Source organism: Scylla paramamosain, chromosome 10 (genome assembly GCF_035594125.1).
Source record: "Scylla paramamosain isolate STU-SP2022 chromosome 10, ASM3559412v1, whole genome shotgun sequence".
In the NCBI taxonomy this organism is placed as follows: Eukaryota; Metazoa; Arthropoda; class Malacostraca; order Decapoda; family Portunidae; genus Scylla; species Scylla paramamosain.
This window is the reverse complement of record NC_087160.1, coordinates 14,364,137-14,377,500: the sequence shown is the minus strand read 5'-3', so window position 1 is coordinate 14,377,500 and position 13,364 is coordinate 14,364,137. Positions and strand designations below refer to the sequence as shown.

General features: G+C 44.5%; 1 long non-coding RNA gene across 1 annotated transcript in view; it reads right to left on the bottom strand.

The window, feature by feature from the left end:
* Positions 1–1,121, bottom strand: part of LOC135104248 (uncharacterized) — an 18,286-nt gene extending 17,165 nt beyond the window's left edge. Inside the window, exon 1 of the long non-coding RNA XR_010270348.1 lies at positions 983–1,121. This is a non-coding gene — a long non-coding RNA (uncharacterized LOC135104248). The remainder of the gene's footprint in view (positions 1–982) is intronic.
* Between the last annotated feature and the right edge of the window lie 12,243 nt (positions 1,122–13,364).

Genomic DNA, 13,364 nt, shown 5'->3' with positions numbered 1-13,364 from the left:
TGTCGTTTATGGTTGTCACTCACACCACCAACCACCGCCGCCACTGACTACCTAACCTAACTCACCCCGCCCAGCCCCGCCCCTCTCCTATCCGCCAGAGTAACACGCCCACACAACCAACATCCCTAATTTTATATCGTGAATCACCACTACCCAGTCAGCGATGGACGGATGGCTGCACAAAAAAAAAAAAAAGAAAAAGAAAAAAAGCTGGCAAAAATTGACCAACTCGATGAAATTCGGTGTTAGCCAAACTGCACGTCTGTGTGTGTGTGTGTGTGTGTGTGTGTGTGTGTGTGTGTGTGTGTGTGGCGAAGAGCACCAACACGTTAACCTCAATCTACTGCTATGCTCAGCAGGGGCCAGCGGAGGGAGCATTACAGTTTGCAGTTCGCACCTTCAGCAGGTCCCCGCATAGGAGGCCAGGGAGGGTGCCGATGCTTCCGGTGTCAGTCACGGAACATCAGTGGAATGCACCGGTAATGGGGGATGAGTGTGGCCCATGTGTTCCGGTCGGGTCACGGTTGGGATCTTGCCACCACGCCCTCTCCGGCCGTCGCTCCCTCACTGAGCTTCGTCAGGGGACTTAACTAGGACCACATCTCATTGTTATTGCCTCTCAAGGTCACCACGAGGATACACACACACACACACACACACACACACACACACACACACACACACACACACACACACACACACGCGCACTCTGATGTCAAATATATCAATAATTCACTGTCAGCCACGACTGGCATCACTACTACCACCACCTCTACCAGCATCACTGTCACCATTCACCGCCACCACCACGTCCACCATCACCACCAGTTTCGTCACTCACTGATTACGCTTCATTCATATTTTGCAGTAGGTCTTTTTTTTCTGAATGCCCTAAGGTCTTCTTTTTACATCGTCACTCACACATACACACGGACACACACTGAGATAACTTATGAACTGTTTCGACACTAAAATGAACAACCTTTCGAATTACACGCCGGGTTTCGCTCTGGTATCTCGTTCCGGACACACACAGGAGAAGCGAGGTAACAGCGCACCGCCTCGGGGGATGCTGGTCGCTCGGCAGCCCGCGAGGAACTATCATCCATTCCTCAGACTCGGACAGTTCTCACCCCGCACTCCCTCCCTCCGGCACCCCCTCTCCACTGCGCGACACTTCTGCGCATTCTTTCCTCCCCTTTTACCCACCTCTACCCTCCCTCCCTCCCTTCCTCGTTGAGTGCTCCCCTCACTCCCCATATCTCACCCTCATTGAGCTGCTAATAATGAACATACGGGCGGTGGGGGACTGACTCGTAGGGGGCCGGGATCCTATGGGAGTTGGAGTCGGGTTTGCCGGCCAATGAAAACAATTATTCCCTCGCCCGTGGGAGTTTGGTCGCGGTGCACACACACACACACACACACACCGTTTTCTCTTTCACCCACAAGTCTTGTCAATTTAGTCCACTTACTCCCGCCCTGGTCGAGTCTCGGGTACTATCTCCTCCCGGCCGACTTTTTATCTTCCTATGTCATCCACTTCCCCTCCCATTCTCTCTCTCTCTCTCTCTCTCTCTCTCTCTCTCTCTCTCTCTCTCTCTCTCTCTCTCTCTCTCTCTCTCTCTCTCTCTCTCTCTCTCTCTTTGCGGCATCACATCACACCACGCCGTAAATCTCTGAGCTGATCCGCGATTAATTCACCGCGCCTGAGTCTTTGCTTGAATAGTGTATCGATTAATGAAGTCATAAATCAAGGGAAACGCCACGTGCGGGGCTCTGCGAGGACGAGGAAGAGGAGGAGGAGGAGGAGGAGGAGGAGGGGGAGGAGGAGGAGGAGGAGGAGGGGTATTGTGGTTAGTGGCCTGTCCTACCCATTCCGCCATCTCTCCCTTCCTCCGGCACCATCCCTCACTTCTCTCCGTCTGCCTCCCTTCCTTTACCTCTTACCCAACCAACCTTCCACCCACACGCGAAGAAAATATGGTTGGAACATCGGTATTTCCACGTTCATTGTGTGTGTGTGCGTGTGTGTGTGTGTGGCGGAAATGGGCTCATATTGTTGTCGACACGAACGTTCAGAGAGAGAGAGAGAGAGAGATGAAATGAAATAATCCAAGTATCTTTGACTGTTTAGACAAAAGTAATAATGCTGCCTGGTCCTCCTCCTCTTCTTACTGTTTCCTCCTCCTTCTCTTCCTACTTCTGCTCCCCTTCATCCTCCTTTCCCCTTCCTTCCTGTTCCGCTGCTCCTTCTTTTGTCCCCTTTATTCCATTACTTCCCCTTTATCACCTTTTTATTCATCCACACACCACGAAAGAATAACCAAACAGCGGCCACGGACCGAGTTTTGGGGGATTAATTTACATCGCGACCCTACCCATTAACCATTATACTCTCTCTCTCTCTCTCTCTCTCTCTCTCTCTCTCTCTCTCTCTCTCTCTCTCTCTCTCTCTCTCTCTCTCTCTCTCTCTCTCTCTAAATCTAGACAAGTTCTCTGAGCGGGGACAAACTTGGTAAATGAGCTTTAATGTTGAAAAGTGTAAACTGTTTTATATATAATATCGAAACGGGAAATCAAAGTATGTTATGAATGGTACCCAACTTAAAAAGTGTAGATAGCAAAATTGATATAGAAGTAACAATATCGCAGCCTAAAACCTACCCAACAATATTCAGAAATCGTAAAGAAAATTATTAAAAATAAGCAACCCAATCAGTAGATCATTTGAATATAAATCTAAAGATATGATCTTCACTCTGTATAACTCCTTGGTCCGTCTCCTTTTGGATTATTGCATTCGAGCACAAGACATAGATAAAGTTGAACGAAACAGCGTAGAGTAACAAAAATTATACCAAGCCTAAGAAATAAATCATATTACGAGCGACTTAGATAAATTCATCAAAGGCATTGATTACACGAACTGCAGTATTTCACGATGGACTTTTTAAACTACACACGAAGAAACGGTTGCAAAATTCTTGGGAAATAATTCACCTCTCATGAAACAAAGAATTCATTTATTTTATTATTTATTTATTTTTTTTTCAATCGAGTCATCAACCTATGGAGTCAGCATTCTCGAAACTTGATAGACTGTAATACTGTAGACTTTTAAATGCCGTTTTGATTTATATTTTTACCTCAAATTCCCGGCTATCAGTGTTTCTTAAAAATGACTGTCCTTACCCACAAGAAATAGGGTTCACCTCATTTAATCTATTTTCATTCTTTTATGTAAAATTTCCTACGCATTTTTACCTGTTTAACCCTGTAAGGTATTTATTTATATCTGTTTCCTCTATGGCTTTCACCAGAAGGAGTGGAGTGTGGAGAGAGAGCTTTCTGCTTTGCTGTCTTTTTCTTCCACCACCACCTTCTTGGCAGTCATAGGTTAAGTCACTGGTGAGGATGGCAAGGTCTGTTGTGGCCTCTCTCTCTCTCTCTCTCTCTCTCTCTCTCTCTCTCTCTCTCTCTCTCTCTCTCTCTCTCTCTCTCTCTCTCACTTATTATTTGAGATAGTTTCATTGTTATTTTAGCACTATTGTGATTTATCTCTAACTATCACTATTGCTTCTGCTACAACAACAACAACAACAACAACAACAACTACTACTACTACTACTGCTGTTGCTGCTACTACTACTACTACTACTACTACTACTACTACTACTACTACTACTACTACTACTACTACTACTACTACTACTACTGCTACTACTACTATCACAATGATTACACTACAATGCCACCAACTTTTCAGATAGTGCTAGTGATTACATTTGGAGAAATAAGAATAAATGATGCTGTTAGTTCACCCTTCTGTATCTCTGTATCTGCTTTAAGAATAGTAATAATAGTAACAATGGTAATGACAATAATAACAGTACTACCTTCGGACACGGGCGACCCATTAAAGGCAAGAGTGTTTGAAATTTGCTTAAACTATTCCTTTGACCCAAAACTCAATGACCCACTTAAGCAAATGGGCAATGCAGGAAGCAGTAACCTTCGGCCATTACGCTTATCACAGCAATTTGGGAGCTTTCAATACTGTACGTATAGAAATGCTCATAGGAGAAGAGAAGAAAAGTATCGGAATTCAGCCAAAGGAAATGTAGGGATTATTTTGTCTTCATTCAGCAGGAAGGACTTTTTTTTTTTAAATCATAGTGTTATTAAATTTTCAGTTCTTTTATGGAATGAGGAAGAAGGAAATGTAGGATTTTTTTTTTTATCATTTGGTAAAATTGTAATATCAATTATACTCGTTTCGTTACTTTCTTGGTTTCGTATGAATGAAGTTACGAGTAAATTGCTTCTTAACTCAACTAAGGCTGTAGTACCGTTTGTGTAACATGAGATCCAACACACACACACACACACACACACACACACACACACACACACACACACACACACACACACACACACACACACACACACACACACACACACACACACACACACACACACACACACACACACACACACACACACACACACACACACTGACTGGAATAAAACGCAGCTATGTGTCTGTTCATCTTTCCCATCTGTCATTTCAGTCTATTGTTCCTAGCAGCAACAACACTTACCACCAGGAGGAGTTAACAGAGGGTGATGTAGATTCTGCTGTTTATAGTAGTAGTAGTATTAGTATTAGTAGTAGTAGTAGTAGTAATAGTAGTAGTAGTAGTAGTAGTAGTAGTAGTAGTAGTAGTAGTGATGGTAGTAGTGGTTGTTGTTGGTGTTGTTATAATAGTAATACGAGTAGCAGTAGTGGTAACAATAGTAATAATGATTATAACAGCAGCAACAATATCACCAGCAGTAAAAATACCAACATTATCACTACCATCATCAGCATTCGTACCCCGTAGCACCACCAATAGCAATAGTAGTAGTAGCAGCAATAGCAGCAATAATAGTAACAGAAGTAGCAACAGCAGTATCAGCAGCAATCATTCCCCTTGGTGGTAAGTTTTATCGCAGTGACAAGCCCTGAAAATGAACAGACGAGTCAACAGACAGGCAGCATAATGGCTCTATCAAGGAGGGTTTGTGGGTGTGAGATGAGGACACCACGCCACGCCACGCTACGAGGGATGTTGTGGCTGCCCCTTCATCCCCTCCTACACCTCACTCTGGGTTAGGAGGTACACTGGTGGGTAGCAGGGGAGGGACGTCAAGGAAGAGGGGACATGGGCTGCACAGGGGAAGGGAGGGAAGGGGGGAAAGGGAGAAAGACGCCGCCTAACCCAGAACGAGATGTGATCGACACTTGACAGACCGGACCGCGTGGGGATGTGAAAGGGAGGGGAGGGAACGGGGAGAAGAGGGGAAGGGAGGGTTTGGGAAGCTTCCTTACCCGCAGCCCTTACGTCCGCTCTCTCTCTCTCTCTCTCTCTCTCTCTCTCTCTCTCTCTCTCTCTCTCTCTCTCTCTCTCTCTCTCTCTCTCTCTCTCTCTCTCTCTCTCTCTCTCTCTCTCTTACTACTTATTCCTTGTACCATTGCTGTTGCATTACATGTTGCGTCTTTTCCTCCTTTTTCTCTTTTGCTATCTCTCCCAAAATTACGTACTCTTCCCCTCCCTGAATATCCGCCTTTATCGCTCTCTAATATTCCTTTGCTCTTCGTTTCGCATGTGGCGTCAATTCAATTTTCCTCAGGTATTCTTGCACAGACATTTTCATCTACTTGAGAATAATTTTCCATTGGTGAATATTCCGTAAGGCTTCCTTTTCACCCCTCGGTTTTTTTTTTTTTTACCTACTTTCCATACATAAAGCGTTAAACACCAGAAAATGCTTTTAAAAACTTTGCGCCTCCGCAGTGAACGGTGTTTTGTGTTCAGGGGGAGAGAGATGGGACGCCTCGTGTGGTGTAAACAAAAGCAGGGGAAGGAGAAACCACTTCTAAGGTACGGTGCTTCGTTTTTGTATGTATAATGGAGGAGGAAGGAGATGGAAGCAGGTGGAGGAAACGGAGGAGATGGAAGCAGATGGAGAAAGTGGAGGAGGAGGAGATGGAAAGCAGAAAGGGAAAGGAGGAGGAAGAATATAAAGAAAAGCAAAAGAAGAGCAAACAGAAGCACATCCTGAAATAAAGGGGGAGGGATGGGATAGCAATGACGAAGAGGCGGATGAGTAGAATGACTAAGAGGAGGAAGAGGAGGAGGAGGACGAGGAGGAGAAGGAGGAAGAGAAAAAGGAGGAGGAGGAGGAGGATGACGAACACATAATGAAAGTTCCAATAAAACTGTTAAGCTGTAAAATATTAATATGAATCATAGAGAGAGAGAGAGAGAGAGAGAGAGAGAGAGAGAGAGAGAGAGAGAGAGAGAGAGAGAGAGAGAGAGAGACCGTAATTAAGCTTGTCTGCCAGGTGAGGCGGGCACACCTGGGCTGACTTGCGGGTGGGTGTTGGGTGTCCTGCGGCTCACCCTCCACCGCAGCCCCTGACCGCACCCTCCCCCACTCCCTCCGGCCATCACTCCTCCACCTAAAGGGCTTGTCCCGCCTCCTCTCTCCCTCTGCCACGGCCCTGGACCTTTCAGTTATTCCAAATATATTATTATTACGCTGTTCTTGTTGTTGTTGGTAATAGTTGTATAAATTGTACTAGTAGTTTTAGTAGTAATATCACGTCTTTTGTCTCTCGCGAGGCTTCTGTTCTCGGTCAATTGTTCTTAGGATATCTGGCTTATCGCCCGACGCATGAACAGGACAGAACAGATTTTTTATTTTGATAATGCCTTCGGGTTAGATGTAGTAGTAGTTGTTGTAGTAGTAGTTTGTTGTTGTTGATCGTGGTGTCGTTGTTGTTAGTGGTGTTCATGTTGTTGTTGTTGTTGTTCTCCTTTTTCTTCTTCTTCTTCTTCTTCTTCTTCTTCTTCTTCTTCTTCTTCTTCTTCTTCTTCTTCTTCTTCTTCTTCTTCTTCTTCTTCTTCTTCTTCTTCTTCTTCTTCTTCTTCTTCTTCTTCTTCTTCTTCTTCTTCTTCTTCTTCTTCTTCTTCTTCTTCTTCTTCTTCTTCTTCTTCTTCTTCTTCTTCTTCTTCTTCTTCTTCTTCTTCTTCTTCTTCTTCTTCTTCTTCTTCTTCTTCTTCTTCTTCTTCTTCTTCTTCTTCTTCTTCTTCTCCGCATCATCCTTACCACCATCATCATCATCATCATCATCATCATCATCATCATCATCATCATCATCATCACTATCATTATTTTCATCACCAGCACCATTAATCTGTAAATCACCAGCGTCATCGTCATCATCTTAATTACACTTTCTTGTCCGAATTTTGTCTCATTCTGCCAGATTATGAGATCGTGTACCAGAGAGTAAAGCTGATACGGAGGACATATTTCATTGTTCCTACACACACACACACACACACACACACACACACACACACACACACACACACACACACACACACACACACACACACACACACACACTACCCAGCGCACTACTACAGTATATCTCTGAATGCAAAATTACCCATGAAATAACAATCACACTCTCACCATAATTTTACAGTATCTCCTACTTTATCTGTGGCGAGGAAAACCATATATAAAGATATGTACCGCGTGTAGGGAAGGCGGTGGGGAAAAACACGACACATTACAGTCAAGGTTAGTCAGATAAGTTTCTTCGCTTTCAGTCAGGGAGAGATGGCTTCTTTTCTTCGTCTCCATTTTTCGTATTCTCACAAACGTGTGGCTCCTTGATTACCTTCCCTTCTCATTTGCATACTTGATAGAGCCTTTGTGTGTGTGTGTGTGTGTGTGTGTGTGTGTGTGTGTGTGTGTGTGTGTGTAGGTTCGTGTGTATTTCTTACCGTAAAGTGGCTCCTCTCCATATGATATTTCCTAAGATAAGATATACACATAACTATTCTATAAAATGCCTAGGTTTAAGTATAGAAAGATATATTTATTTTAGCTATTGTTAAAGTCAACCTAGCCCCTCGTATGTAAACATTTCTGGCGACCAAATCTTGGTGGCAATGTCATCTCAGATTATGGTAATTTTACATGGCAGCTTTTTTCGTACTCTCTCTGTGTGTGTGTGTGTGTGTGTGTGTGTGTGTGTGTGTGTGTGTGTGTGTGTGTGTGTGTGTGTGTGTGTGTGTGTGTTTGGGGGGGTAGGGGGGAACTGTGTGGAATAAAAGTCTGCGGTTATCCACCTTTAGCAATAGAATGCTGCCAGAGAGAGAGAGAGAGAGAGAGAGAGAGAGAGAGAGAGAGAGAGAGAGAGAGAGAGAGAGAGAGAGAGAGAGAGAGAGAGAGAGAGAGAGAGAGAGAGAGAGAGAGAGAGAGAGAGAGAGAGAGAGAGAGAGAGAGAGAGAAGAAACTTCAAACCACTTAATCCTCGAAATTGAACAAAATCTTGAGCCTTTTTCATACACACAGACCTGAGCCTCACTGCCTCACAACGCAGCAGATCCACGGAGTCAATCTACACTCACTTCCTCTCTTCGTCCTCGTCATCTTTCCTCACGCTCCTCTCTCTGCACTTTCTTCACTTTCTCATCTTTCTCCTCTCTTTCAGACTCCTTTCTCCTTTCTTCTTTTCCTTCCTCATCGTCACCGTTGCCTTGGCGATTTTCTTTTTCATGTTTTCATCTTCATATTTCCTTTATATAAGCAACTTTTGGGAAGTGGCGGAATATGGCATTACTCTTGGTTAATGCGGTGCAAGAGTAAATTAGACACCTTCCACTTTTCATAACTTTAGAAGACACTATAAGCAAACATTATCTTCATTCGTGCACTCAAGCCGCTGTTCTGCTTGACCTTCGCGGCCTGTCGCTGATAGCTACGTAACTTCCATTTTTACTCCTGTGTTTCTTCTTTTGATTTCCCTTCCTGCCAGTTTCGGCTTTGGCTCACCGCTTATGCGATACCATCAATCCCAATGACTCCCACACCTGCACGGGGCGGCTGCGGTAGGGTAGGGGGCAGGGAGGGAGGAGAGAGGAGAAAAAGGTGACAGAGCTGGGAAGAAGGGCATGGGATTGGGGAGTGAAGGAAGGCAAGAAAGGAAAGCATGGGATAGAATATGGGAGAAGGGCATGGGAGGAAGGTAGGGAATGGAGAAATGGAGAAAAGCATGGAAGGAAGGCAGAGAATGGAGGAAAGCAGGAGAGGAAGGCATGTGATAGATGGGAGAAGGGTATGCGAGGAAGGTAGGGGATGAAGAGAGGGAGTAAAGCATGTGAAGAAGGCAAGGAATGGAGGAAGGGAGAGAGCATGAGAGGAAGGTAAGGGTTGGAGAAAGGGATGCGATACCATCACCCTCATTGACTTGACTCCCACACCTGCATGGGGCGGCTGCGGCAGGGTAGTGGGGCAGAGAGGGAGGAGGGAGGAGAGGAAGGTGACAGTGCTGGGAAGAGGGGCATGGGACTAGGGAGGGGAGGAAGGCAGGAGAGTTAGAGTAAGGTAGGGCGGGGTTGGAGGAGGGAAGGTAACTGTGCTTCACAACTCACCCTGACTTCAGCTATCGCCCCATGAAGTCATAACAAGCCTCAGATAGCGGACACGTTTGTCACACGCAGTACTAATCAAGTTACATGGGAATTCTCATGGTGCCAGTCTCTTCTTAATTAATATAGGATGAGGCGACCCGCTGTAAAGCAAGTTGTGCTCATGTGACACAACAACACTGAAAGCAAGTGTCGTTCTCTTGACTTATGAAATATTTCCTGCGGCTTCTGCACTGCATTTTTCATCATACTGTTACAGGTTAGAACTAAACAATTTAGCGTATTCTTGTGTTGTCTCTATCCTCTTTGCCCAATCCCTGTCATGTTTCACGCCTGCGTCACATAGGCGTGAAACATTGACTACTAACTCTCTTAGCAGAGACTTAGCAGTAAAAATAACTTACCCAGTAAGTCAGTAGAAAGTTTGTATTTCTTATATTATTTAAGTATGCGAGTAATATGTAAATAAACGTTATTCATAACCGTGGAACACTGCAAACAAAAATAATCTATTGCTCTCCCATCGTCTGGTTGGATAGATATATTTTTGTTAAACAAACAATGTCTAGAATTGTTGAGTGAACATTTCTTTAAGACTTCCCAATCTTGCAACTGAAATATATCTGCATGCAAAGTTTGATAATACAAGAAGAGCGGATGTATTGGTTCACTAACTCGGAGACGCCTAAACTGTGACAAGTAAGTGCATTAACTTTCATACTATACAGCTGTAGCATATTAAACAGTCTATGTGTGCGTGCGTGCGTGTGTGCGTGCGTGCGTGCGTGCGTGTGCGCGCGTGCGTGTGTGCACGCCAGTGTCGTACATTTCACACATTATTGAAACAGTGAAACACGGGCACTTCCGCTCATGTTGGCTGTGCTGCGCGGGACTGCTCAGTGGGAGGCCTTCAGACAGGTCTTTGGAATTTCGCCTTGACGCGTATAAGGACTTCCGCTGTATCGGAGCCTCCATCCTACCCACAGAGCCTCACGAAATTCCGGTTGCTGCTGGTGATGTCTTTAAGGAAATGATAGACAGTTCTCGTTTTGCCGAACTGCTCCTTCAGATATTGGGGGTTACTAAAACCATAGTCTTTATCGTCATTCTCCAGACAAGACAGTTTCCTTCCCCACTCTCTCTCTCTCTCTCTCTCTCTCTCTCTCTCTCTCTCTCTCTCTCTCTCTCTCTCTCTCTCTCTCTCTCTCTCTCTCTCTCTCTCTCTCTCCCCTCATATCATTAATTACTTTGCTTATTATTCTTTTCTTGTAAATATTCTTGGTAATGCATTTCAAAAGTATCTTTGTTGCGATGAAAAGTGATAATATTCACTTAGAGCTACTTTGTTAGAAAGAGAGAGAGAGAGAGAGAGAGAGAGAGAGAGAGAGAGAGAGAGAGAGAGAGAGAGAGAGAGAGAGAGAGTGGGGAAGGAGGCTGTCTTCTCTGGTAGGACAATCTTTTTTTTTTGTTTCATTTAGTTAAACTCCACTAAGTATATACCTTTTACCACTATGATAATGCTGAGAGGTCTATAATATACACTCTTCTAATAGCGATTTCCTGTTATGAGATAGAAAAGGTAATAAACTACATGACTCAATTAAAATACAGCATTTTACTTACTTATATTTAGGATTATGAGAACTAATGTGGTCCCCGGATGATTATGACCGGAGGTAAAATTTGTACGCAGTTAGTCCAGGTAATAATAGCGTGTAATGTGAAATGCCCGCCATCAGCACTATGACTGAGTACCTTTGTGCGTCCTGAATAACCGGAAATCTATCAGTGTGTAAAATTACGTTGTCACATATTACCTCTTATAAAATTATCATCATCACTGCATGTTATAAATAGCGCCTCAATATCTTAATACACCATTGTCCTACCTGAACCTCCATACTTAAATCTAACAGTGTATTAAGTTCTATTCCTCACACATTAATTCCAGTACTCCTGCATTCCCTATACTATATAATATACCGTTTCTTTTTTTTCTTTTTTAACCATTGAGAGTAAAGACCATTGAGGATAACAGTGCGTAGTTTCCCAGTGGCAGGACAGACTCACCGAGTAATAACATCACATTCACACACTGGCAACGGAGCACCAACTGCCTCCCGCACCACTGCCGCACTTATACGATGGCGCCGTGATTTCAGGTTTAGAGCCAGTTATTCACGTAATTATATTGATATTCAGCGGCACCCGTGCTATCCAACTGATGCTGAAAGTGCACTAACGGAAATGAGAGAGAGAGAGAGAGAGAGAGAGAGAGAGAGAGAGAGAGAGAGAGAGAGAGAGAGAGATTAATGAAATACAACATTAGGTCAAGGGTTAAAGAGCTGCAATCCGCACCAGAGCCTATAATTCTAACTGGCTTATGCACACCCACCACTTCACAGCCAATACCATTACTAATACTATAACCACCGTTACTACCATCACCACCACCACCACTACCAGCGGCAGCCTCTTCATAAACCCAACACGGCTCTTCATCCCCACAGTTGACGGGGGCGTTGGCGGGGTGACGTGATGTGAAGTTTGTCTTGTTGGCAGTGTGTCTTTGGCGTGTACGGGTCACCAAAAAGCAGATGATAAATAAGCTGGCGGGAGGGAGTGGCTGGATTCAGATAAAGCACGAAATAAAACACTGAATTAATTTCCTGCTGAAAGTTTACCTAAGTTGCAGTGTCATAGTTTTATTGTCCTATGTAAGCGATGTTCCGTGCTTGCCTTTCATCTGCCTACGCTCACGGATATGCACAACCCAACTCGGCTTTTCAGCGCACGCACACACACACACACACACACACACACACACACACACACACACACACACACACACACACACACACACACACACACACACACACACACACACACACTCCACTGCTTAAGGGGTGCTGGCAACTCTCTCTGGAATTCGTACAGAGAAAATGTAAGATCCTTTCTAGTTTCGCAGCAGACCGAGGCGTGCATAGCTAAGGACACGCAAAGTCCACCATCAGTCAGAGAGAGAGAGAGAGAGAGAGAGAGAGAGAGAGAGAGAGAGAGAGAGAGAGAGAGAGAGAGAGAGAGAGAGAGAGAGAGAGAGAGAGAGAGGGAGTGAGAGAAAGAGAGAGAGAGAGAGAGAGAGAGAGAGAGAGAGAGAGAGAGAGAGAGAGAGAGAGAGAGAGAGAGAGAGAGAGAGAGAGAGAGAGAGAGGGTGTGGGTGAGGAGTGAGGGTGAGGGAGGTGGCATAAAAGTAACGAACGACTATTACAATGCCATGTCGTGCCCTGCCATGTGTGGACGACTCAGAAAAGTGTTGAGTCCTCAGATGAGCTGCCTTGCTGTTGCCCTTGAAAAAAAAAAAAGGAAAGAAGTTGTGTGCATTTCCTCCTTTTGCTCCTCTCGCCCTCCTCCTCTTTCTCCTTCTCCCTCTCCTCTTTCTCCTCCTCTTCTTCATCCTCCTCCTCCAGCCTCCCTCACAAAAGTCTAAAAAAGCTAACTGTTCTTGTGTCTGCAGGAGGAGAGTGTTATCTGTGCGATGCTGCGTAAAGTGTATCGCTCCTTTTGCACAATAAATCTTTCCTACTTCCTTAACTCTGTGCGTTGTGTTTGTCTGTGAGAGAGAGAGAGAGAGAGAGAGAGAGAGAGAGAGAGAGAGAGAGAGAGAGAGAGAGAGAGAGAGAGAGAGAGAGAGACAGAGAGGGTGGGGGATGATAAATTCGGTTAATAAAAAATAAAAAGAGGATGAGAATTTAATTGCCTTATAAAATGAGTACATGTTGAACTAAGTCTGGGAAAGAGAGAGAGAGAGAGATAGATAGATAGATAGATAGATAGATAGATAGATAGAGAGAGAGAGAGAGAGAG